Source organism: Pleurodeles waltl, chromosome 8 (genome assembly GCF_031143425.1).
Source record: "Pleurodeles waltl isolate 20211129_DDA chromosome 8, aPleWal1.hap1.20221129, whole genome shotgun sequence".
Taxonomy (NCBI): Eukaryota; Metazoa; Chordata; class Amphibia; order Caudata; family Salamandridae; genus Pleurodeles; species Pleurodeles waltl.
In genome coordinates this window covers 333186-357628 of record NC_090447.1, presented here as the reverse complement: position 1 = coordinate 357628, position 24443 = coordinate 333186, and positions in this window count along the sequence as shown.

The following is a 24443-nucleotide window of genomic DNA, read 5'->3' as shown; positions in this document are numbered from 1 at the left end:
TGAATACTTCACTCACTCTGTATTCTCCACTAATGAATTGACTGAACTCCACGGGTTTGGCAACATCTTAGCATCACCTGTTATTCATACTAAATTGTCCCCTGGGATGATAATTTTGAGGACTTGACTTTCTACATTTTCACTCCCTTGAGGTTGTGGATTATTTTCCCATTTTGTAATTCTACACCTACTCATGCTAGCTCTATATATTTCTTAATTTTTATGTTTTCCGCTCACAGTTGAGAGCAGCAAGGAGTTTTCCTGTTTAAAAGTTTAAATTATTTGTCAACATACGAATTTTCGCTCTTGGTTTATAGCCATTACTGTTTTTTTGACCACTAATTCGATCTATCGGTTCCATATTCAGGACGACCGATACTTTTGCCCTTCCTTTATTTCTGGTGACTCCTACACGAACTGGAGCCCTTTTTCTCTTTTACTTGCTCCGAGACGCGCTCGGACCTGGGTCGAGTGCTGACTTCCGGGTCCTCGACCTTTCATAAACTCCGACGGCGTTTCACCGCGTTGAGTTGCGGTTCCACGTTCCGGAGGGTAGGTCCATTACTCTGGACCGGCGCTACCTCAGTAAGTACTTTGGATATTGTTCCAAATAAACCGAGCAAACTACTGTCGGTCGGCAAAAGCGTTACTGGGCATTTTGACGCGCGATAATCCGGGTAGCGGCTCGATGACCCAATTAGTCTACCTTTTCCTTTATTTTTTTATATCAACATTCATAGCATTGGTGACAGCAATATTTACTGTGATAAAGATCGCTTTAACATTATTTTGTCTCATTATTGAATCTTTATCATCATGCACAACGTGTTAACAACCTAGTCACTGGACAACTTTTCCATACCTTTGTATTAATCACATATATTGAGTGATGAGAACTCTTTGGATAATTTTACCACTATATACATCACTGAATGAGGGAATTAAGTTGTCCTTGTATTCTTTTATGACAGACAAACTTTGACTCACATTTATTGATTACTTATGTTTACCATGTTTAGCTGTTAGCCGAGTCCTTGGGACGTGCTTACCAAGGAGCCTGTTCCCGACTTGGGGGTGGTAAGCCCACTTTATTGTCATCATACCTCTTTCTGCGATTTACTGCACAATGTTTGCACTATTACACCTATGACCACTTGTTGGGTATATTTTGATGTTTGTTCTCACTTTATGTTTTCTAGGGCGACCTGACTGTGACTTAGCCTAGTGTACTTCAATGTAAGTGACCGGCTTATATAATTTTTGATCTCTATATCATAAATTTTTGTTTATTTGGAGAGGAGTTTACTTACATCTTAATCATTTTGGTCCTGATGAAGCGTCATTGGATCCGTAGGGACCACACGACGCAAAACATGTTGACCCTGGTTGAGGAGGATTTCTAGAGAGTTATGCCTCCCAGTTGATTGCTCTTTGAAAGTAATTGAGCATTGACACTCATTTTATTACTTTCCTGTGTTTTTAATCTTGGTTTCATCCCTGACTATTGATTAAAATGATGATATATGTAGTGATGACTAACCAATTTTATCCTTAAATTTCCTTGTTCTCTCCTTTGTGTACTGGTGCTTGAGTGTAGGCATGTCTGTTTAGATAGTTAGACTCATCAGTCACTATCAGAACAATACGGCTTAATGCCCCCCCTGTGTGTGGAGCCCGTCAGGCGTTGCACTGCCGGCCTGGCGAGGAGCATTACCCGATGATGATGCCAGTCATCCATTGTGATGCTTGAGGGCACTCGCTACTGATGTTTCAGGTCTCCCTAGTTTTCTTTTTCTTTTTATGGAACAGTGTACTTTTGTATTTTGAGCGTGGCAGTGTGTACCACCAATGGATTACTGCGGTTGAAAGACCGCTGCGTTGATTCGTGGGTCGTGATAGTGTGGGCGTGTTACTGTTGGCGTGACGGTGTAAGTTTTGCTATCGCCAGTTTATCACTGACCTTTGGTGTGGCGGACTTGTGTGGGTGTCAGTATTTTGGCAGATTACAAGATGTGGGTCGTAATACCTGTAGCAGTTTTCCCGCTGCGGCCACGGTATGTTGGCGGCCTTCAGCAAGGCAGTAAGCGGGATTTACCGCTAGGGTTGTAATGAGGGCCTATAGCTCCTTTCGGAGTTCTCTGGATGTGGAGAATCTGCTCTCTGATTTCGGCTACCTTTAAATTGCTTGTGTTTATCCCAGCACTTCTTTGAACCCTCCTGTGCTTGTTTAGTACCTTCCTTGAGGGTGGTACTCTGTAGTTCAAGCTTCTTTGGCTTAGCTCCCAAACTATCCCGTCCTATACTGGTATAGGTGTCGGAAATCATTTTCGGTAGCGGTTTCTCCTGGTCCAAGTGTGGAATTTCTCGGGTGCGCTGGCTTATAGCCAGTGCTACCACTTCCCCTTTAATATTACTGAATATGGTTGAGGAGACTGGATCAAAATTACACATTAGTTTCATCCCCAAATCCAGGGCTGGTGCAGCCCGTGCTCATTTTGAATTTGTTTTAATACTTTCGGTACATTGGCAAGTGTTGGGTACCATGTGTGGTAGTATAAATTGCAGTGAAAACTGTATCCCATGTGGCGCAGTCATCCACCGAGGGAACCATCCCGAACGGCAAGCACATTGTGAGAATTCTGTTTCTCCTATGGTCCCGTATGAGGAAACACAGCTTCCAGCTGATTTGTTTTCTGGATTATACAGAACGGGATTTTCTCTCATTCCGTGGGTACCTTACCCATGATACTAAGTACTGTCTGTGGAATAATCCCAGTAGCCAATTGGTAACCAGCAGGTGCTGGTGGTGCTGGACGCACTGGTGTAGTGTTCTGAGTTTGCATTACGAACTGAACAAGTCATCTATATAGTGTTACTACCTCAAGGTATAGATTCCGCAGGTCTGCTGCCTGCATGTTTTGTATACCTGGATGAGGTGTGTATGTGGCAAACATACGCCACGTTGTTCCTTCATTACCTAGGTGACCTAATCTCACCGGTTGTATTAAGTGTGGTAGGGCACCATTAAACCAGTTATGATGCTCCTGATAGGTGAGTGGTATTTCATGATACCGGTATGCTTGGTACCGCTGTGGTACATTAGCAAATGTGTACATGTGGAAAGTGAATGTAGTGTTGTCTTCCTCAGGAAAGTGAACCCAGGAATAAAATGCTTCTGTTTGATAAGCTTCTACTATGAATGTGACATCCCCACCCTCTTCTCTTAAATCATGCACTGCTAAGTGTAGTGTTAATGCTTGTCTAGCATTCTGAGGAATGTCTATGGCGTTAGCCATATTATGAATCAAGTAAAGAGATGGAACACCAAGTGCAGAGAAAAGTCCTTTTAATCATTTGAGCTCTATCTACAGCCTAATTAGGTGGTCCCTGTTCAGCTGAGGAGGATCTTCCCTAAGACCACGGACGTCTCCGTATAATGGTACTTAGGGTACCTGTTGTATGTGAGACAGTGATAATCAGGGTATTCATAAATGAGTACCTAAACACCATCGCTGGTGGCGCCATGTCGTGGTTTGACTCTTGCTCTAGGCAAGCCTGCTGGTTTATATGTTTGTAGGTGACTATGCTAGTCCTACAACAAGTCACAACTGTCGTCCCCATGGTCCTGGCTCACAAGCAGCACCTCACCAAAAACCCAAAGAGTAAAAGGTGATTTGTGGCAGTCGTTACTGAGTGTGACATATCAGGGAGTGTCGTGGTTAAAAAGAGATTACCCCTTTCTCACATGAACAAGAATGTCTCAATCAAACACAGGCAATGAAGGAGATTCAGTGAAGTTTTCAATAGGTTTTCTTTAACAAAACTGCAATCTACTATAAGTTGCATGGGCTGCAATGATAAGGATAATGAATAATGCAAGAAACAGAATGGTAAAGACAAGAGTCATGAGTCCAAAGACTCCCGCCATCTTGCAATGATATAAAGTGACATGAGATGTGAAATATGTCCTTGATACCCTAATATGACATACCTAATCTCTAACCTAAAAGAGAGCTAGGTATGTTAAACCTTAATCTGCCAATGCCATGTCCATGAGAAGAGCCCCCCAACCCTCATTACCTTGGAATGAGGTCTCTAGCTCAGACTCCGTAAGGACACGAAGACTGGGTCAGCGTCAAGGCGACGAGTAGCATCGATAGCAGCGATGGCATCTGGTCGGAATCCCTCTGACTATCTGTCTAAGGTTGGTGCATTTATAAAGATCTGCTTGGACCCCTGACGTAGGTCTGTTCCCAAACAATAGATAACAAGACAGGCTTGCGACGGCAAATTATGTAAACAATTCCCTCTAAGGCGTGAAGAGGGAAAGTACCTAATGTGAATACCTGCAGTTTGTTTCTCTTTGTCGCTTGATATTGACGCCTTAGCGTGGTGGCACTGATAACATGAAACTAAAACAATGGCCTAACTAGAAACAATACAGCCATCTTGGAAACATATAATTAAATAATTGTGCTAAAACATAGCAAACTAAGTAGGGTAAAAGTCACTAGGTGACGGGAACACGGGCCTGCAAGCCAAAGGCTGAGCTAACTCCTGTTTCCCATTGAAACAAGATGGATTCATTACATCTCCCTGGTGCTTCAGCATCGAGTGCCTCTCCAGGGAGGCTCCAGATACCTGCACAGCCTCCTACCTGTTGTTCCAGCAGTGACTGCCTCTCCAGGGAGGCTCCAGATACCTGCATGGCCTTCTCCTTGTTGTTTTCTGCAGTGACTGCTGCCTCTCCAGAAGGCTCCAGATATCTGCACAGCTTCCCCCCCTGTTGTTTCAGCAGTGACTGCTGACTCTCCAGGGAGGCTCCCGATACCTGCACAGCCTTCTCCCTGTTGTTTCAGCAGTGACTGCTGACTCTCCAGAAGGCTCCAGATACCTGCACAGCCTCCTCCCTGTTGTTTCAGCAGTGACAGCTGCTTCTCCAAAGGCTGCTGCTCTCCTGTCACTCACCTGTCTAAAGCTGAAAGGATACCGCCGGCTGGCTCTCTGCTGCTAATCTTCGGGCAGTCCTGCAGAGCCCTCCTGCCTGGGCTATGAGACGGCCACCAGGTGAGGCTGATCGAAGATCAGTCTAAGGCTTCGGGAGAGAATGCAGGTAAGTGGGGCTGGGGCTGGGTTGGGGGTAGTTTTTAGGAGTGAGGGTAGTTTGGTTTTTAGGGGTGGGGTTTGTAGAGTCGGGTAGTTCTGTTTTTTAAGGGTCAGGGGCTGGGGGATGGGGTAGTTCTGATTTTTAGGGGTCGGTGGGGGATGGGGTAGGTTTATTTTTAGGGGTGGGGTAGTTTTAGTTTTAGGGGTGGGGTGGGGGGTCAGGGTAGTTTTAGTTTTAGGGGCGGGTGGGGTAATTTTAGTATTAGGGTGGGGGGTCAGGGTTGTTTCAGTATTGGGGTGGGTCAGAGTAGTTTTGTTTTTAGGTGCGGGTGGGGTGATGGGATAGTTCTGGTATTTAGGGGTCGAGTGGGGGGATGGGGTAGGTTTGTTTTTAGGGGTGGGGTAGGCAGGTCGGGTAGTTTTAGTTTTAGCAGCGGGGTCAGGGTAGTTCTAGTTTTAGTTTTAGGGGCAGGGTGGGGTAATTTTAATATTAGGGTGGGGGTCAGGGTAGTTTCAGTATTGGGGCGGGGTTGGGGTTAGTTTTGTTTTTGGGGTGGAGTGGGGGGATGGGGTAGTTCTGGTATTAAGGGGTCGGTTGGAGGGATGGGGTAGGTTTGTTTTTAGGGGCGGCTGGGTGGTCGGGGTAGGTTTAGTTTTAGCAGCGGGGGTCAGGGTAGTTTTAGTTTTAGGGGTGGTGGTGGGGGCTCAGGGTAGTTTTGTTTTTAGGGGCAATGGTGGGGGGTCGGAGTAGTTTTATTTTTAGGGGTCGGAGTTGTTTTACTATTGGGGGTTGGGGTGTCGGGGTTGTTCTAGTTTTTAGGGGCCGGGTGGGGAGTTGGAGTAACTTTAGTTTTTAGGGTTGGGGTCGGGGTAGTTTTAGTTTAGGTGTGGGGGGGCAGGGTAGTTTTCATTTATAGGGGCGGGTGTGGGGGTGTCGGGGTAGTTTTAGTATTAGGGGTGGGGGGTCAGGGTAGTTTTAGTTTAGGGGCGGGGTGGGGGGGTTGGGGTAGTTTTAGTATTAAGGGCAGGGGTTGGGTAGTTTTAGTATTAGAGGTGGGGTGGGGGATCAAGATAGTTTTAGTAATAGGGGTGGGGTACTTCTGGGCATTAGAGCAGGTGGGGGGGGTCGCATGCTGGAACCACGCATGCCATCCACACATGCCTTTACTAGGCATGCCTTGACAACAAAAAATTGTTTTTAAGGCATGCTTGGTAAAGGCATTTGTGGTAACAACGCAGTTGTTGTTCCAACCGCGTTGTTGAGGCGCGCGTGGTTCCAGGATTCGTTGTTCCGTCATATATTCTTACTGGAAAACATACGGAACCACAACTCTGGAACAACGAAGTTGTGAACAACGCAAGCGGAACCATGCCTGGGTGAAGAATGACTTTGTTTTTCTGTGCTTTAATCATGCATGTGCTGAACAACGCACATGCGTGGTTAAGGCAGAGAAAAAATTGAGTCAGAATCGCGAGAGGGTGCGGTCAGGTAATTGGGGCTGGGGCAGGGTTGGGGGTATAGTTTTTAGGGGATGGTGTAGTTCTGGTTTTTAGGGATCGGGTGGGGTGTGGGGTAGGTTTGTTTTTAGGGGTGGGGGTTGGGTAGTTTTGGTATTAGGGGCAGGGGTTGGGGATGAGGGTAATTTTGGTTTTAGGGGTGGGGTGGGGGTAGTTCTGTTTTTTAAGGGTCGGTGGAGAATAGGGTAATTCTGGGTTTTGGGGGTCGGGGATGGGGTAGGTTTGTTTTTAGGGGCAGGGGTGGAGGATGGGGGTAGGTTTAGTTTTAGGGGCAGGGTGGGAGGTCGGGTAGATTTAGTTTTAGGGGCGGGCTGGGGGGGTCGGAGTAGTGTTAGTATTAGGGGTGGGGTGAGGGGTCGGGGTTGTTTTAGTATTGGGGTGGGGGTGGGGGGTTAGGGCAGTTTTGTTTTTAGGGGCAGGGGTGGGGGTCGGGTTGTTTTACTATTAGAGGGTTTGGGGTTGGGGTTGTTTTAGTTTTTAGGGGCAGGAGGTTGGATAGTTTTAGCTTTTAAGGCTGGGTGTGTTGGATCGGAGTAGTTTTAGGATTTAGGGGCAGGGTGGTGGGTTGAGGTAGTTTTAGTTTTAGGGGCGGGTGGGTATTGGGGTAATTTTTGTTTTTAGGGGTGGGGTGGGTGGTCAGAGTAGTTTTAGTTTAGGGGTGGGGTAGAGGTAGTTTTAGTTTTAGGGGCGAGAGTGGGGGGTCGGGGTAGTTTTAGTATTGGGACGGGGTCGGGTAGTTTTGTTTTTAGGGGTGGGGTAGTTTTATTATTAGGCCGGGGGTTGGGGTAGTTTTGTTTTTAGGGGTGGGGTGGGATAGTTTTGTTTTTCGGGGCATGGGTGAGGGTTGGGGTAGTTTTTTTGTAGGGGTAGGGGGTCGGGTTGTTTTAGTATTGGGGGATGGGGTTCGGGGTAGTTTTAGTATTGGGGTTGGGGTAGTTTTAGTTTTAGGGGCAGGTTGGGGGTCAAGTAGTTTTAGTATTAGGGGCAGGGGTGGGGTGCCAGGGTAGTTTTGTTTTTAGGGGTGGGGTGGGGGTCAGGGTAGTTTTGTTTTTAGGGATGGGGTGTCGGGGTTGTTTTAGTATTAGGGGTGGGGGTTTGGGTTGTTTTAGTTTTTAGAGGTGGGGCTGGGGGGTCGGGTAGTTTTAGTTTTAGGGTTGGGGGTCGGGGTAGTTTTAGTATTAAGGGGGGATGGAAGGGTCGGGTAGTTTTAGTATTAGGGGCGGGGGTCAGGGTAATTTTAGTATTAAGGGTGGGGTACTTCTGGGCGTTAGGGCAGGTGGGGGGGTCGCATGCTGGAACCACGCATGCCGTCCACACATGCTTTTACTAGGCATGCCTTTACAATGAAATATCTTTGTTAAGGCATGCGTGGTAAAGGCATTTGTGGTAACAACGCAGTCATTGTTCTGTCTGCGTTGTTCAGGCTTGCGTGGTTCCAGGATTTGTTGTTCCATCATATATTCATCCTCACCTGGGCACCCCCGGGGCTTCAGAACTGCCCCCGCCTGGCATGGGATTTGTCCACTCCCACCCTCACCCTAGGCACCCCAGGCTTCAGAACTGCTCCTGCCTTGCATGGGATGTGCCCACCCTCACCCGAGGCACCCCGGGGCTTCAGAACTGCCCCTGCCTGGCATGGGATGTGCACAACTTCACCCGAGGCACCCCAGGCTTCAGAACTGCCACTGCCTGTCATGGGATATGCCCACTCTCAGTCATGTAGTGGTTTCAGCAGAGCCAACCCTCGCCCGGGGCACCCTGGGTTTCAGAACTACCCCTGCCTGGCATGGGATTTGCCCACCCTCTCTCTCACCTGGGGCACCCCAGGCTTCAGAACTGTCCCTGCCTGGCATGGGATGTGCCCACCCTGACCCTAGGCACCTCGGGCTTCAGAACTGTTCCATGCCAGTCATGCAAGGGTCTCAGGGGTGTGCCAGTCATGCAGGGGTCTACGGGACCTGCCAGTCATGCAGGGGTCTCTGGGGTGTGCCACTCATGCAGGGGTCTCTGGGACCTGCCAGTCATGCAGGAGTCTTCGGGACAGTTCAGTCATGCAGGGGTCTCTCAAAACTGCCATTCATGCAGGGGACTCTGGGCTCTGCCAGTCATCAGGCAGGGGTCTCCGGGACCTGCCAGTCATGCAGGATCTCCGGGACGTGCCAGTCATGAAGGGGTCTCCAGGTTGTGCCAGTCATACAGGGGTCGCCAGGACCTGCCAGTCATTCTCTGGGACAGTCCAGTCATGCATGGGTCTCTGGGACGGTCCACCATGCCGGGGTCTCTGGGAACTACCAGACATGCAGGGGTCTCCGGGACGGTCCAGTCATGCAGGGTTCTCTGGGACTTGCCAGTCATGCAAGGATCTCCGGGACATTCCAGACTTGCAGAGGTTCCTGAGACGTGCCAGTGATGCAGTGGTCTCCAGGACGGTATAGTCATGCAAGGGTCTCTGGGACATGCCTGTGATGAAGGGGTCTCTGGGATGGTCCAGTCATGTAGGGGTCTCCGGGACTTGCCAGCCATGCAGGGGTCTCCAGGTTGTGCCAGTCATGCTGTGTTCTCCACAACCTTCATGCAGGGGTCTCTGGGACGGTCCAGCCATGAAAGGGTTTCTGGAACGGTCCATCATGCAGGGGTCTCCGGGACCTGCCAGTCATGCAGGGGTCTCTAGGAAGCTCCAGTCATGCAGGGATCTCCTGGACCTGGAAGTTGCACAGGGGTACCTGGGACCTGCTAGTCAAGCAGGGATCTCCAGGATGGTCCAGTCATGCAGGGTTCTCTATGACTTGCCAGTCATGCAGGTGTCCCTGAGATGTGCCAGTCATGCAGGAGTCTCTAGGATGGCCCAGTCATGCAAGGGTCTCCGGGATGTGTGTGGGAAACTAGCACCTTGTTGCAGTACCCTTCCCAACACACTTTTTGCCTGGTTTCTGAATGCAACTTGGACTGGAGTGCACTGGGATCCTGCTAACCAGGTTCCCAGTGCCAGTGTTCTTTCCCTAAAACATTGTAGAGGTAATTGGATACACCCATTTTCTTCAACCGCGACCTTTGCAGCTAGCAAGGCTTGTTTGCGCTCTTTCTGCGTGAAAACAACTCTGCATCCTCCAGCACGCCGTGGGACATTTCTGTGCAAAGGAGAAGTTCCTAGCACCTTCCGTTGTTGCCGAATCTTCAGCGTCTTCCACCCAGAGGCAGCCATTTTACACCTTCATCCGGGGTTTAGTGGGCTCCTGCCCCCCCCCCGGACACTTTCGTGACTCTTGGACTTGGTCCCCTTCCTTTAAAGGCCCTCAGGTCCAGGAATCCGTCACCAGTGCTTTGCAGTCAGTTGTTGTCTTTGTAGAATCTCCTTTCACGACTTTAGTGTGTTTCTGGGGAAGTAGGGTAACTTTACTCTTACTTTTCAGGGTCTTGGGGTGGGTTATCTTGGACACCCTTAGTGTTTTCTTACACTCCCAGCGACCCTCTACACACTACACTAGGCCTGGGGTCCCAAAGTGGTTCACATTCCACTTTCTTAGTATATGGTTTGTGTTGCCCCTAGGCATATTGCAACCTATTGTATTCTACAATGTTTGCACTAATTTTCTAACTGTTTACTTACCTGATTTTGGTTTGTGTGTATATTTTGTGTATTTTACTTACCTCCTAAGAGAGTATATCATCTGAGATATTTTTGGCACATTGTCACTAAAATAAAGTACCTTTATTTTTAGTAATTCTGAGTATTGTGATTCTTATGATATAGTGCTATGTGATATGAGTGGTATAGTAGGAGCTTTGCATGTCTCCTAGTTCAGCCTAAGCTGCTCTGCTATAGCCATCTCTATCAGCCGAAGCTGCTAGAACACTACTAATCTACTAACAAGGATAACTGGACCTGGCACAAGGTGTAAGTACCATCAGGTACCCAGTATAAGCCAGGTCAGCCTCCTGCACCCGGGTGCAGGAGGCTGGACTGGTTTGTAGTGAGTACCAAGGGGTACTTACACCTTGCACCAGGCCCAGGTATCCCTTATTAGTGTATAGGGTGTCTAGCAGCTTAGGCTGATAGATAATGGTAGCTTAGCAGAGCAGCTTAGGCTGAACTAGGAGACGAGTGAAGCTCCTACAGTACCACTAGTGTCACTTGCACAATATCATAAGAAAACACAATACACAGATATACTAAAAATAAAGGTACTTTATTTTTATGACAATATGGCAAAGTATCTCAGTGAGTACTCTCAGTATGAGGATAGCAAATATACACAAGATATATCAAATCAAATCAAATCATTAACATTTATAAAGCGCGCTACTCACCTGTGCGGGTCTCAAGGCGCTAGGGGAAAGGGGGGGTTACTGCTGCTCGAAAAGCCAGGTTTTTAGGAGTCTCCGGAATGCGGAGTGGTCCTGGGTGGTCCTGAGGCTGGTGGGGAGGGTGTTCCAGGTCTTGGCCGCCAGGAAGGAGAAAGATCTCCCACCCGCCGTGGAGCAGCGGATGCGAGGGACGGCAGCGAGCGTGAGGCCAGAGGAACGGAGGAGGCGGGTGGGGACGTAGAAGCTGAGGCGTCGGTTGAGGTATTCCGGTCCCTTGTTGTGGAGGGCTTTGTGTGCGTGGGTGAGAAGTCGAAAGGTGATCCTTTTGCTGACTGGGAGCCAATGCAGGTGTCTCAGGTGTGCGGAGATGTGGCTGTTGCGGGGTACGTCGAGGATGAGGCGGGCCGAGGCGTTTTGGATGCGTTGCAGGCGATTTTGGAGTTTGGCTGTGGTCCCAGCGTAGAGGGTGTTGCCGTAGTCCAGGCGGCTCGTGACGAGGGCGTGGGTCACGGTTTTTCTAGTGTCGGCGGGGATCCAGCGGAAGATCTTGCGGAGCATGAGGAGGGTGAGGAAGCAGGCGGAGGACACGGCGTTGACTTGCTTGGTCATGGTGAGAAGAGGGTCCAAGATGAAGCCGAGGTTGCGGGCGTGGTCTGTGGGGGTCGGTGCGGTGCCGAGGGCCGTGGGCCACCAGGAGTCGTCCCAGGCGGACGGGGTGCTGACGAGGATGAGGACTTCCGTTTTTCTAGAGTTCAGCTTTAGGCGGCTGAGCCTCATCCAATCTGCGACGTCCTTCATACCCTCTTGTAGGTTGGTCTTGGCGCTGGTGGGGTCCTTGGTGAGGGAGAGTATAAGTTGGGTGTCGTCGGCGTAGGAGGTGATGATGATGTCGTGCTTGCGTACGATGTTGGCGAGGGGGCTCATGTAGACATTGAAGAGTGTCGGGCTGAGCGATGAGCCTTGAGGTACGCTCAGTGGGGTCTGAGCGAAACGGAGGGAGGTAAACTCTTTGGGAACGGTTTGAGAGGAAGGAGGCGATCCAGTCCAGGGCCTGGCCTTGGATCCCGGTGGAGCGGAGGCGGGTGATTAGGGTGCGGTGACAGACGGTGTCGAAGGCAGCCGAGAGGTCGAGGAGGATGAGGGCGACAGTTTCACCGTTATCCATCAGGGTTCGGATGTCGTCGGTGACTGAGATGAGGGCGGTTTCCGTGCTGTGGTTGGTTCGGAATCCGGTTTGTGAAGGGTCGAGCAGGTTGTTGTTTTCCAGGAAGGTGGTCAGCTGTTTGTTGACGGTCTTCTCTATTACCTTGGCTGTGAAAGGCAGGAGAGAGATGGGGCGGAAGTTTTTCAGGTCGCTCGGGTCAGCCGTAGGTTTCTTTAGTAGGGCGTTGACTTCGGCGTGTTTCCAGCATTCGGGGAAGGTAGCAGAAGAAAAAGAAGAGTTGATGACGGCCTGGAGGTGCGGGGCGATGATGTCGTCGGCTTTATTAAAGATAAAGTGAGGGCAGGGGTCCGAAGGGGCGCCGGAGTGGATAGAGTTCATGATGGATTTGGTTTCTTCAGTGTTGATGTGGGTCCATTTGTTGAGGGTGATGGCCGGGGGTGCGGGTTCGGTGGTGATTGGTTGGGTCTGGTGTCCGAAGCTGTCGTGGAGGTCGCTGATCTTGCGATGGAAGAAGGTGGCGAGGGATTCGCACAAATCCTGTGAGGGCGTGACGGCGTTGGCGTTGGGTTTGGAGAACTCCTTGATGATGCTGAAGAGTTCTCTGCTGTTGTGGCTGTTTTTGTCCAGTCTGTCGGTGAAAAAGTTCCTTTTGGCAGTGCGGATCAAGTGGTGGTGTTCGCGGGTAGCGTTCTTGAGGGCGGTCATGTTGTCAGCGGTGTGGTCCTTGCACCAGGCCTTCTCGAGGGTGCAACAAGTTTTCTTTGATTCTTTGAGGGTGTCAGAGAACCAGAGAGGTTTTTTGGTGTTGGTCTGTCGATGCGTGCGTTTGAGGGGAGCAAGGTTGTCTGCGCAGTTGGAGATCCAGTTTGTGAGGCTGAGGGCTGCGTCGTTGGGGTCGGTGGTGAGGGTGGGTTGGTTGGCGGTGAGTGCGGAGAAGAGTTGCTCTTCGGGGATCTTGTTCCACTGTCGACGAGGGATGGGTTGAGTGCGGAGGTGGCGGGTCTCGCGTCGGAATGTGAAGTGGACACAGCTGTGGTCAGTCCAGTGTAGAGCGGAGGTGTGGCTGAAGAAGATGTGTTTGCTGGCGGAGAAGATAGGGTCAAGCGTGTGTCCGGCGATGTGGGTGGCGGTGTTCACCAGTTGCTTGAGGCCGAGGTTGGCGAGGTTGCCGAGCAGGGCGGTGGTGTTGGGGTCGTTGTTCTGTTCCAGATGGAAGTTGAAGTCGCCTAGGAGGATGTAGTCCGGCGAGGCGAGGGCGTGCAGGGAGATGAAGTCGGCGATGGCGTCGCTGAAAGGCGCACGTGGTCTGGGGGGTCGGTAGACGAGGTATCCTCTGAGGGTGGTCCTGGGGTCGGTGCGAATTTGAAAATGCAGATGTTCAGCGGCGAGAGGGGTGTCTTCGGTGGAGGTGGTGACGCTGATGGAGTCTTTGAAGACGATGGCGATACCTCCTCCTACTTGGTTGCTGCGGTCTTTTCTGGAGATCTTGTAGCCTTCGGGGATGGCAGTGGCGATGTCTGGAGCTGATGAGGCGTTCATCCAGGTTTCCGTGATGAAGGCAACGTCCGGAGCTGTGGAGTCCAGAAGGTCCCAGAGTTCAACGGCGTGCTTGTGGACAGAGCGCGCATTGACCAGGATTTACAGGCAAAGGGTCCATGGGTGCGCTTGGAAGCAGGTGTTGGAGCGCCCGGGGTTGAGGGCGTGGAGGGTGGTGGGGTCGTAGCGGGTCAGCGAGGTAGGTGGAGGGCTGGGGACCAGGGGTCGTGGCGCTGGGCGCAGGCCAGGCGCGGACGGGTGCAGACGGCCTTGCCTCTGCGCACCTCTGGCACACCTCCAGCGCGCCAGCGGCGCGCCCGCTGCGCAGTTGCGCAGCGGCCGCCATATGAGGGAGGGGGGAGGGGTCAGCTGGCGGCGAATGGGAGCTGGGGGGCGGGGGCGTGCAGGAGGTCGCGGCGGGAAAGCGCGAGGGAGGGGGGACAGGTAGAGTGAGAAGAGCTGGGGGAGGGGGGTTTAAGGGTGGAGGGAGGTGAGTGTTAGGAGTTTTAGGAGATTAGGGAGAGAGTTAGGAGTAGGGTTGAAAAGATAGGGGAGGGGGGGTGGTAGAGGTGGGTGAGGGTGAGAGGTAGAGTGAGAGGATAGGGAGATAGGTAACAGAGGGGGTGTCGGGACGGGGGGAGAGATAGGAAAATAGATAGATGGAGAGATAGGTGGAGAGATAGAAAAATAGGTAGATAGGAGGAGGGGGTCAGTGAGGGAGTTAGATGGAGAGATAGGTAGAGGAGTGAGGGAGGAAGGTGGCGAAAGGGTAGATGTGGGTGATAGTGAGAGATAGGTGGAGAGATAGAGGGGGGTGAGGCAGGAGCAGGAGGGCAGAGACAGGGGCGGGAAGAGACAGGGGTCAGAGAAGACTGAAGAACAGAAGAAGCGAAGAGCACAGAAGACCGGAAGAACACAGAAGAACAGAAGAACACAGAAGAACAGAAGAGAAGAACAGAGAAGACCGGAAGAACACTGAAGAACAGAAGAGAAGAACACAGAAGACCGGAAGAACACAGAAGAACAGAAGAGAAGAACAGAGAAGACCGGAAGAACACAGAAGAACAGAAGAGAAGAACACAGAAGAACAGAAGAACACAGAAGAACAGAAGAGAAGAACACAGAAGACCGGAAGAGAAGAACACAGAAGACCGGAAGAACACAGAAGACCGGAAGAACACAGAAGAACAGAGGAACACAGAAGAACAGAAGAGGAGAACACAGAAGAACAGAAGAACACAGAGGAAGATGCAGGGGACGAAGAGGCAGAAGAGCAGACGAACAGAAGATATATGTACACAATACCAAAAATATGCAGTATAGCAATAGAAAACAGTGCAAACAATGTATAGTTACAATAGGATGCAATGGGGGCACATAGGGATAGGGGCAACACAAACCATATACTCCAAAAGTGGAATGCGAACCACGAATGGACCCCAAACCTATGTGACCTTGTAGAGGGTCGCTGGGACTGTAAGAAAACAGTGAGGGTTAGAAAAATAGCCCACCCCAAGACCCTGAAAAGTGAGTGCAAAGTGCACTAAAGTTCCCCAAAGAGCACAGAAGTCGTGATAGGGGAATTCTGCAGGAAAGACCAAAACCAGCAATGCAACAACGATGGATTTCCAGATGAGAGTACCTGTGGAACAAGGGGACCAAGTCCAAAAGTCACGATCAAGTCGGGAGTGGGCAGATGCCCAGGAAATGCCAGCTGTGGGTGCAAAGAAGCTGCTACTGGACAGTAGAAGCTGAGGATTCTGCAGGAACGACAAGGGCTAGAAACTTCCCCTTTGGAGGATGGATGTCCTGCGCCGTGGAGAGTTGTGCAGAAGTATTTTCCTGAAGAAAGACAGCAAACAAGCCTTGCTAGCTGCAAAGCTTGCGGTTAAGGTTTTTGGATGCTGCTATGGACCAGGATGTCACCAATTGCGTGAGGGGACAGAGGGGGCGTCTAGCAAGACAAGAAGCCCTCTCAGAAGCAAGCAGCACTTGCAGAAGTGCCGGAACAGGCACTACAAAGTGGAGTGAAACGGTGCTCACCCGAAGTTGCACAAGAGAGTCCCACGCCGCCGGAGGACAACTCAGGAGGTCGTGCAATACATGTTAGAGTGCCGTGGACCCAGGCTTGGCTGTGCACAAAGGAAATCCTGGAAAAGTGCACAGGAGCAGGAGTAGCTGCAAAACACGCGGTTCCCAGCAATGCAGTCTGGCGTGGGAAGGCAAGGACTTACCTCCACCAAACTTGGACTGAAGAGTCACTGGACTGTGGGAGTCACTTGGATAGAGTTGCTGAGTTCAAGGGACCTCGCTCGTCATGCTGAGAGGAGACCCAGAGGACCGGGGATGCAGTTCTTTGGTGCCTGCGGTTGCAGGGGGACGATTCCGTCGACCCACGGGAGATTTCTTCTGAGCTTCTAGTGCAGAGAGGAGGCAGACTACCCCCACAGCATGCACCACCAGGAAAACAGTCGAGAAGGCGGCTGGATCAGCGTTACAGTGTCGCAGTAGTCGTCTTTGCTACTTTGTTGCAGTTTTGCAGGCTTCCAGCGCGGTCAGCAGTCGATTCCTTGACAGAAGATGAAGAGAGAGATGCAGAGGAACTCTGATGAGCTCTTGCATTTGTTATCTAAGGAATTGCACAAAACAGAGACCCTAAATAGCCAGAAAAAAGGGTTTGGCTACTTAGGAGAGAGGATAGGCTAGCAACACCTGAAGGAGCCTATCAGAAGGAGTCTCTGACGTCACCTGCTGGCCCTGGCCACTCAGAGCAGTCCAGTGTGCCAGCAGCACCTCTGTTTCCAAGATGGCAGAGGTCTGGAGCACACTGGAGGAGCTCTGGGCACCTCCCAGGGGAGGTGCAGGTCAGGGGAGTGGTCACTCCCCTTTCCTTTGTCCAGTTTCGCGCCAGAGCAGGGCTGAGGGGTCCCTGAACCGGTGTAGACTGGCTTATGCAGAAATGGACACCATCTGTGCCCATGAAAGCATTTCCAGAGGCTGGGGGAGGCTACTCCTCCCCTGCCTTAACACCTTTTTCCAAAGGGGGAGGGTGTAACACCCTCTCTCTGAGGAAGTCCTTTGTTCTGCCTTCCTGGGCCAAGCCTGGCTGGACCCCAGGAGGGCAGAAACCTGTCTGAGGGGTTGGCAGCAGCAGCAGCTGCAGTGAAACCCCTGAAAAGGCAGTTTGGCAATACCCGGGTCTGTGCTAGAGACCCGTGGGATCATGGGATTGTGCCAACAATGCCAGGATGGCATTGAGGGGGCAATTCCATGATCTTAGACATGTTACATGGCCATATTCGGAGTTACCATTGTGAAGCTACACATAGGTAGTGACCTATGTGTAGTGCACGCATGTAATGGTGTCCCCGCACTCACAAAGTCCGGGGAATTTGCCCTGAACAATGTGGGGGCACCTTGGCTAGTGCCAGGGTGCCCACACACTAAGTAACTTAGCACCCAACCTTTACCAGGTAAAGGTTAGACATATAGGTGACTTATAAGTTACTTAAGTGCAGTGGTAAATGGCTGTGAAATAATGTGGATGTTATTTCATTCAGGCTGCAGTGGCAGGCCTGTGTAAGAATTGTCAGAGCTCCCTATGGGTGGCAAAAGAAATGCTGCATCCCATAGGGATCTCCTGGAACCCCAATACCCTGGGTACCTTAGTACCATATACTAGGGAATTACAAGGGTGTTCCAGTATGCCAATGTAAAATTGGTGAAATTGGTCACTAGCCTGTTAGTGACAATTTGGAAAGAGATGAGAGAGCATAACCACTGAGGTTCTGGATAGCAGAGCCTCAGTGAGATGGTTAGTCATAACACAGGTAACACATACAGGGCACACTTATGAGCACTGGGGCCCTGGCTGGCAGGGTCCCAGTGACACATACAACTAAAACAACATATATACAGTGAAAAATGGGGGTAACATGCCAGGCAAGATGGTACTTTCCTACACCGGGCCACTCTTCCTTGGTGCTGGGTGCGGCCCGGTGCTGGGTGTGGCCCGGTGTCACTCTTCCTTGGTGCTGGGTGTGGCCTGGTGTCACTCTTCCTTGGTGCTGGGTATGGCCCGATGCTGGGTGTGTCACTCTACTGTGGTGCTGGGTGTGGCCAGGTTTCACTCTTCCTTGGTGCTGGGTGTGTCACTCTTCCTTGGTGCTGGGTGTGGCCCGGTGTCACTCTTTCTTGGTGATAGGTGTGGCCCGATGTCACTCTTCCTTTATGCTGAGTGTGGCCCAGCTCGCTCTTCCTTGGTGCTGGGTGTGGCCCGGTGCTGGGTGTGGTCTTGTGTCACTCTTCCTTGGTGGTGGGTGTGGCCAGGTGTCACCCTTCCTTGGTGCTGGGTATCTCACTCTTGCTTGGTGCTGGGTGTGGACCGGGTCACTCTTCCTTGGTGCTGGGTGTGACCCGGGTCAGTTTTCCTTGGTGCTGGGTGTGGCCCGGTGCTGGCTTGTGTCCCAGGTCACTCTTCCTTGGTGCTGGGTCTGGCCAGGTGCTGGGTGTGGCCCGTGTCACCCTTCCTTGGTGCTGGGTGTGGCCCAGTGTCACTCTTCCTTGGTGCTGGGTGTGGCCCGGTGTCACTCTTTCTTGGTGCTGGGTGTGGCCTGGTGTCCCTCTTCCTTGGTGCTGGGTGTGGCCCGGTGTCACTCTTTCTTGGATCTGGGTGTGGCCAGGTGTCACTCTCCCTTGGTGCTGGGTGTGGCCCGGTACTGGGTGTTGCCCGGTGTCACTCTTCCTTGGTTCTGGGTGTGTCCAGGTATCACTCTCCCTTGGTGCTGAGTGTGGTCCGGTGTCACTGTTCCTTGGTGTTGAGTCTGGCCCGATGTAGAAAAGCAGCCTCTTTCTAGCACGGTTACCCCCACTTTTGGCCTGTTTGTGAGTGTGTGTCAGTGCGTTTTATTATGTCTCTGGGATCATGCTAGCCAGAACCCCAGTGTTCATAGTTTGAGGCCTAATGGGTATGCCTGTGTATTGCCTAACTGTGTCACTGAGGTTCTGTTAACCAGAACCTCAGTACTTATGTTCTCTCTGATTTTTTACTGCACACTGGATCCCCCTTATAAGTCCCTAGTATATGGTGCCTATGTACCAAGGGCATTGGGGTTCCCGGAGATCCATATGGGCTGCAGCATGCCTTTTGCCACCCATAGGGAGCTCAGACAAACCCTTACACAGGACTGCCATTACAGCCTGCGTGAAATAGTGCACACACTATTTCATAGCCATTTTCTCTGCACTTAAGTAACTTATGTCACCTATATGTCTAACCTTCACTTACTGAAGGTTAGGTGCAGAGTTACTAAGTGTGAGGGCACCCTTGCACTAGTAAAGGTGCCCCCGCATAGTTTGGGGCCATTTCCCCGGACGTTGTGAGTGTGGGGACACCAGTACAAACTTGTACTACATATAGGTCAATACCTATATGTTGCTTCACAATGGTAACTCCGAAAATGGCCATGAAACATGTCTAAGATCATGGACGTGTCCCCAAATCCCAATTCTGGTATTGGGGAGCCAATTCCATGCATCCTTGGGGTTCCACCATGGACCCCCAGTACTTCCAAACAAGCTCTCTGAGGCTTGCACTGCAGTTACAGCTGCTGCCACCTCACAGACAGGGTTCTGCCTTCCTGAGGTCTGGGCAGCCCAGTCCCAGCAAGGCAGAACACAGGATTTCCTCTGAGAGAGGGTGTAACACCCTCTCTCAGAGGAAATAGGTGTTAAGGGACTGAGAGGAGTAGCCTCTCCTGGCCTCTGTGAATGCTTTGAAGGGCACAGATGGTGCCCTCCTTGCATAAGCCAGTCTACACCTGTTCAGGGACCCCTTCTCCCCTGCTCTGGCACGTAACTGGACAAAGGAAAGGGGAGTGACCACTCCTCTGTCGATCACCACTCCAGGGGAGGTGCCCAGAGCTCCTCCAGTGTGTCCCAGACTTCAGCCATCTAGCTTTGCAAGGTGTGGGGGCACCCTGGGGGCCTCTGAGTGGCCAGTACCAGCAGGTGACGTCAGAGACCCCTCCTGATAGGTCCATACCTGATAAGGTAGCCAATCCTCCTCTCAGGGCTATTTAGGGTCTCTCCTGTGGGTTCTCTTCAGATTCTGCTTGCAAGTTTCCTTCAGGAATCCTCTGCAACAACTTCAGACTCTTCTGACCTCGGATTAACCGCAGCCTCCTCCAAGAAATGCTGTAACTGCAACAAAGTGTCCACAAGAAACACTTTTTTTCAGCAACCTCAGCTCCAAGTCAGCAACTGTAACAGTTTCCACAGTGAGGATGCTCTGTGGACTCCCTGTCTTCATCCTGCATCAGAAGGACCGAAGAAACCTCCTGTGGAGTGACAGTCACTCCCCTGCTCCAAGCAGGCACATTCCAATGTGACGACCAGTACCCTGGGACTCCTCTCGGGTGACGAGGGTGCTCCTAAGGACACAGAGGGTGGACATCATCGACATAGACTGTCCTGAGGTGCTGCTGACGCAATTTGTAGGAGGTAAGACCTTGCCTTCCCCGAGAACAACAGTACCCCTGTGTTTTGTGTCTTCTTCGTCTCCTGAGGCCTCTGTACAGTTTTCACAAAATTCCTTCATGCACAGCCTGGCCCAGGTCCCAGCACTCCATACTTTGATGATCAACTCGCTGATTTGTTCTTCGGCAGGGTGGGACCTTCTTTTGTTGTGCTGCATCAACCGTGTTTTGCACCTCCTTTGAACCTGGATCCTGCAGCTTCTGGGGTGCTGGTTGGCATACTGTGGGCTCTCTAAAGTGCTGAGAGCCCCCTCTACCTCCCCACACAAAGTTGAGGCCACCAGATCCCTCCTGGGTCCATCCAGCACCATTTTGACGAAAAATGCACTTTTGTTGCAGCCAAGGCCTGTTGGCGCCTTCCAACACAAAATCTCGTCCGTAACAATCTTCATACCGTGGGACATCTATTGCATCATGCAGGAACCTGCTGGCATCTTCTTAGGGTGCATTTCTGCAGTCTTCGACTAACTGTGGACTCTTCTTTTGCACCCTTCTTCTGGGTTGGGAGGAGCTCCTGTCCTTCCTGTAACTTCTTTCGACTTCTGGACTTGGTCCCCTTCCTTTGCGGGTCTTCAGGTCCAATAATCCGGCAGTTGTTCTTTGCAGACTTGGTTGGCTGCTGCAAAATCCCCAAAACGATGTGTAGTGTGTATTAGGGCAAGTTGCAGTACTTTACTCCTGCTTTTCTGGGCTCTGGGGTGGGGTAATTTACTTACCTTCACCGTATTCTGACTCTCCCAGCGATTCTGCACACACTACACTTGTCTAGGGGGGAATTTGTGATTCACATTCCACTTTTTTAATATATGGTTTGTTTTGCCCCTTGACCTATTTTCTCCCATTGCATTCAATAGGATTTCCTTCTGTTTGCATTGTTCTATGACTATTTACCTGTCTAATTTTGGTGTCTAGTGTATATATTGTGTATAATACTTACCTCCAGAAGGAGTATTGTCTCTAACATATTTTTGGTACTGTGTCACCCAAATAAATACCTTTATTTTTGGTAACACTGAGTATTGTCTGTACTTGTGTATAAGTACTGTGTAACTATAAGTGGTATTGCAGGAGCTTTCCATGTCTCCTAGTTCAGCCTACACTGCTCTGCTATAGCTACCTCTAACAGCCTAAGCTGCTAGAACACTACTACATTCACTAACAAGGGATAACTGGATCTGGTGTGGGGCGTAAGTACCCAAGGTACCCACTAAAAGCCAGGCCAGCCTCTTACACCCGGTGTCACTCTTTCTTGGTGCTGGGTGTGGCCTGGTTCTGGGTGTGGCCCGGTGTCACTCTTCCTTGGTGCTGGGTGTGGCCCGGGTCACTCTTCCAGGGTGCTGGGTGTGGCCTGGTGTCACTCTTCCTTGGTGCTGGGTGTGGCCCGGGTCACTCTTCCTTGGTGCTGGGTGTGGCCCGGTGCTGGGTGTGGCCAGTGTTACTCTTCCTTGGTGCTGGGTGTGGCCCGGTGCTGGGTGTGGCCCAGTGTCACTCTCCCTTGGTGCTGGGTGTGGCCCGGGTCATTCTTCCTTTGTGCTGGGTGTGGTCCGTGTCACTCTTTCATGGTGCTGGGTGTGGCCAGGTATCACTCTTCCTTGGTGCTGGGTGTGGCCCGGGTCACTATTCCTTGGTGCTGGGTGTGGCCCGGTGCTGGGTGTGGCCCGGGTCACTCTTCCTTGGTGCTGGGTGTGGCCCGGTGCTGGGTGTGGCCCGGTGTCACTCTTCCTTGGTGCTGGGTGAGGCCCGGTGCTGGGTGTGGCCCGGTGTCACTCTTTCTTGGTCCTAGGTGTGGCCTGGTGCTGGGTGTGGCCCGGGTCACTCTTCCTTGGTGCTGGGTGTGGCCTGGTGTCACTCTTCCTTAGTGCTGGATGTGGACCGTGTCACTCTTCCTTGGTGCTGGGTGTGGCCTGGGTCACTCTTCCTTGGTGCTGGGTGTGGCCTGGTGTCACTCTTCCTTAGTGCTGGATCTGGAGCGTGTCACTCTTCCTTAGTGGTGGGTGTGGCCAGGTATCACTCTTCCTTGGTGCTCGATGTGGACCGTGTCACTCTTCCTTGGTGCTGGGTGTGGTCCGGGTCACTCTTCCTTGGTGCTGGGTGTGGCCAGGTATCACTCTTTCTTGGTGCTGGGTGTGGCCTGGTGTCACTCTTCCTTGGTGCTGGGTGTGGCCCGGGTCACTCTTCCTTGGTCCTAGGTGTGGCCTGGTGCTGGGTGTGGCCTGGGTCACTCTTCCTTGGTGCTGGGTGTGGCCTGGTGTCACTCTTCCTTAGTGCTGGGTGTGGCCTGGCTCACTCTTCCAGGGTGTTGGGTGTGGCCCGGTGCTGGGTGTGGCCCGGGTCACTCTTCCTTGGCCTGGGTGTGGCCTGGTGTCACTCTTCCTTAGTGCTGGGTGTGGCCCGGGTCACTCTTCCTTGGTGCTTGGTGTGGCCAGGTGCCACTATTCCTTGGTCCTAGGTGTGGCCTGGTGCTGGGTGTGGCCCGGGTCACTCTTCCTTGGTGCTGGGTGTGGCCTGGTGTCACTCTTCCTTAGCGCTGGGTGTGGCCTGGGTCACTTTTCCTTGGTGCTGGCTGTGACCCGGTGCTGGGTGTGGCCCGGTGTCACTCTTCCTTTGTGCTGGGTGTAGCCAGGTGTCACTTTTCCTTGGTGCTGGGTGTGACAAGGTGTCACTCTTCCTTGGTGCTGGGTTTGGCCCGATGCTGGGTGTGGCCAGGTGCTGGGTGTGGCCAGGTATCACTCTTCCTTGGTGCTGGATGTGGACCGTGTCACTCTTCCTTGGTGCTGGGTGTGGCCGGTGTCACTCTTTCTTGGTGCTGGGTGTGGCCAGGTGTCATTCTCCCTTGGTGCTGGGTGTGGCCCGGTACTGGGTGTTGCCCGGTGTCACTCTTCCTTGGTGCTGGGTGTGTCCAGGTGTCACTCTCCCTTGGTGCTGGGTGTGGTCCGGTGTCACTGTTCCTTGGTGTTGAGTCTGGCCCGGTGTAGAAAAGCAGCCTCTTTCTAGCATGGTTACCCCCACTTTTGGCCTGTTTGTGAGTGTGTGTCAGTGCGTTTTATTGTGTCTCTGGGATCATGCTAGCCAGGACCCCAGTGTTCATAGTTTGTGGCCTAATGGGTATGCCTGTGTATTGCCTAACTGTGTCACTGAGGCTCTCATATCCAGAACCTCAGTGCTTATGTTCTGGCTGCATTTAAATTTGTCACTGCAGGCCAGTGACTTCATTTACCAATTTCAATTGGCATACTGGACCCCCCTTATAAGTCCCTAGTATATGGTACCTATGTACCAAGGGCATTGGGGTTCCCGGAGATCCATATGGGCTGCAGCATGCCTTTTGCCACCCATAGGGAGCTCAGACAAACCCTTACACAGGACTGCCATTACAGCCTGCGTGAAATAGTGCACACACTATTTCATAGCCATTTTCACTGCACTTAAGTAACTTATAAGTCACCTATATGTCTAACCTTCACTTGCTGAAGGTTAGGTGCAGAGTTACTAAGTGTGAGGGCACCCTTGCACTAGTAAAGGTGCCCCCGCATAGTTTTCGGCCATTACCCCGGACGTTGTAAGTGTGGGGACACCAGTACAAACTTGTACTACATAGAGGTCAATACCTATATGTTGCTTCACAATGGTAACTCCGAAAATGGCCATGTAACATGTCCAAGATCATGGACTTGTCCCCCCATTCCAAATCTGGTATTGGTGAGCCAATTCCATGCATCCTTGGGGTTCCACCATGGACCCCCAGTACTTCCAAACTAGCTCTCTGAGGCTTGCACTGCAGCTACAGCTGCTGCCCCTCACAGACAGGGTTCTGCTCTCCTGAGGTCTGAGCAGCCCAGTCCCAGGAAGGCAGAACACAGGATTTCCTCTGAGAGAGGGTGTTACACCCTCTCCCTTTGGAAATAGGTGTTAAGGGACTGAGAGGAGTAGCCTCTCCTGGCCTCTGTGAATGCTTTGAAGGGCACAGATGGTGCCCTCCTTGCATAAGCCAGTCTACACCTGTTCAGGGACCCCTTCTCCCCTGCTCTGGCACGTAACTGGACAAAGGAAAGGGGAGTGACCACTCCCCTGTCGATCACCACTCCAGGGGAGGTGCCCAGAGCTCTTCCAGTGTGTCCCAGACTTCAGCCATCTAGCTTTGCAAGGTGTGGGGGCACTCTGGAGGGCTCTGAGTGGCCAGTGCCAGCAGCTGAGGATGTCAGAGACCCCTGCCGATAGGTTCTTACCTGATAAGGTAGCCAATCCCCCTCTCAGGGCTATGTAGGGTCTCTCCTGTG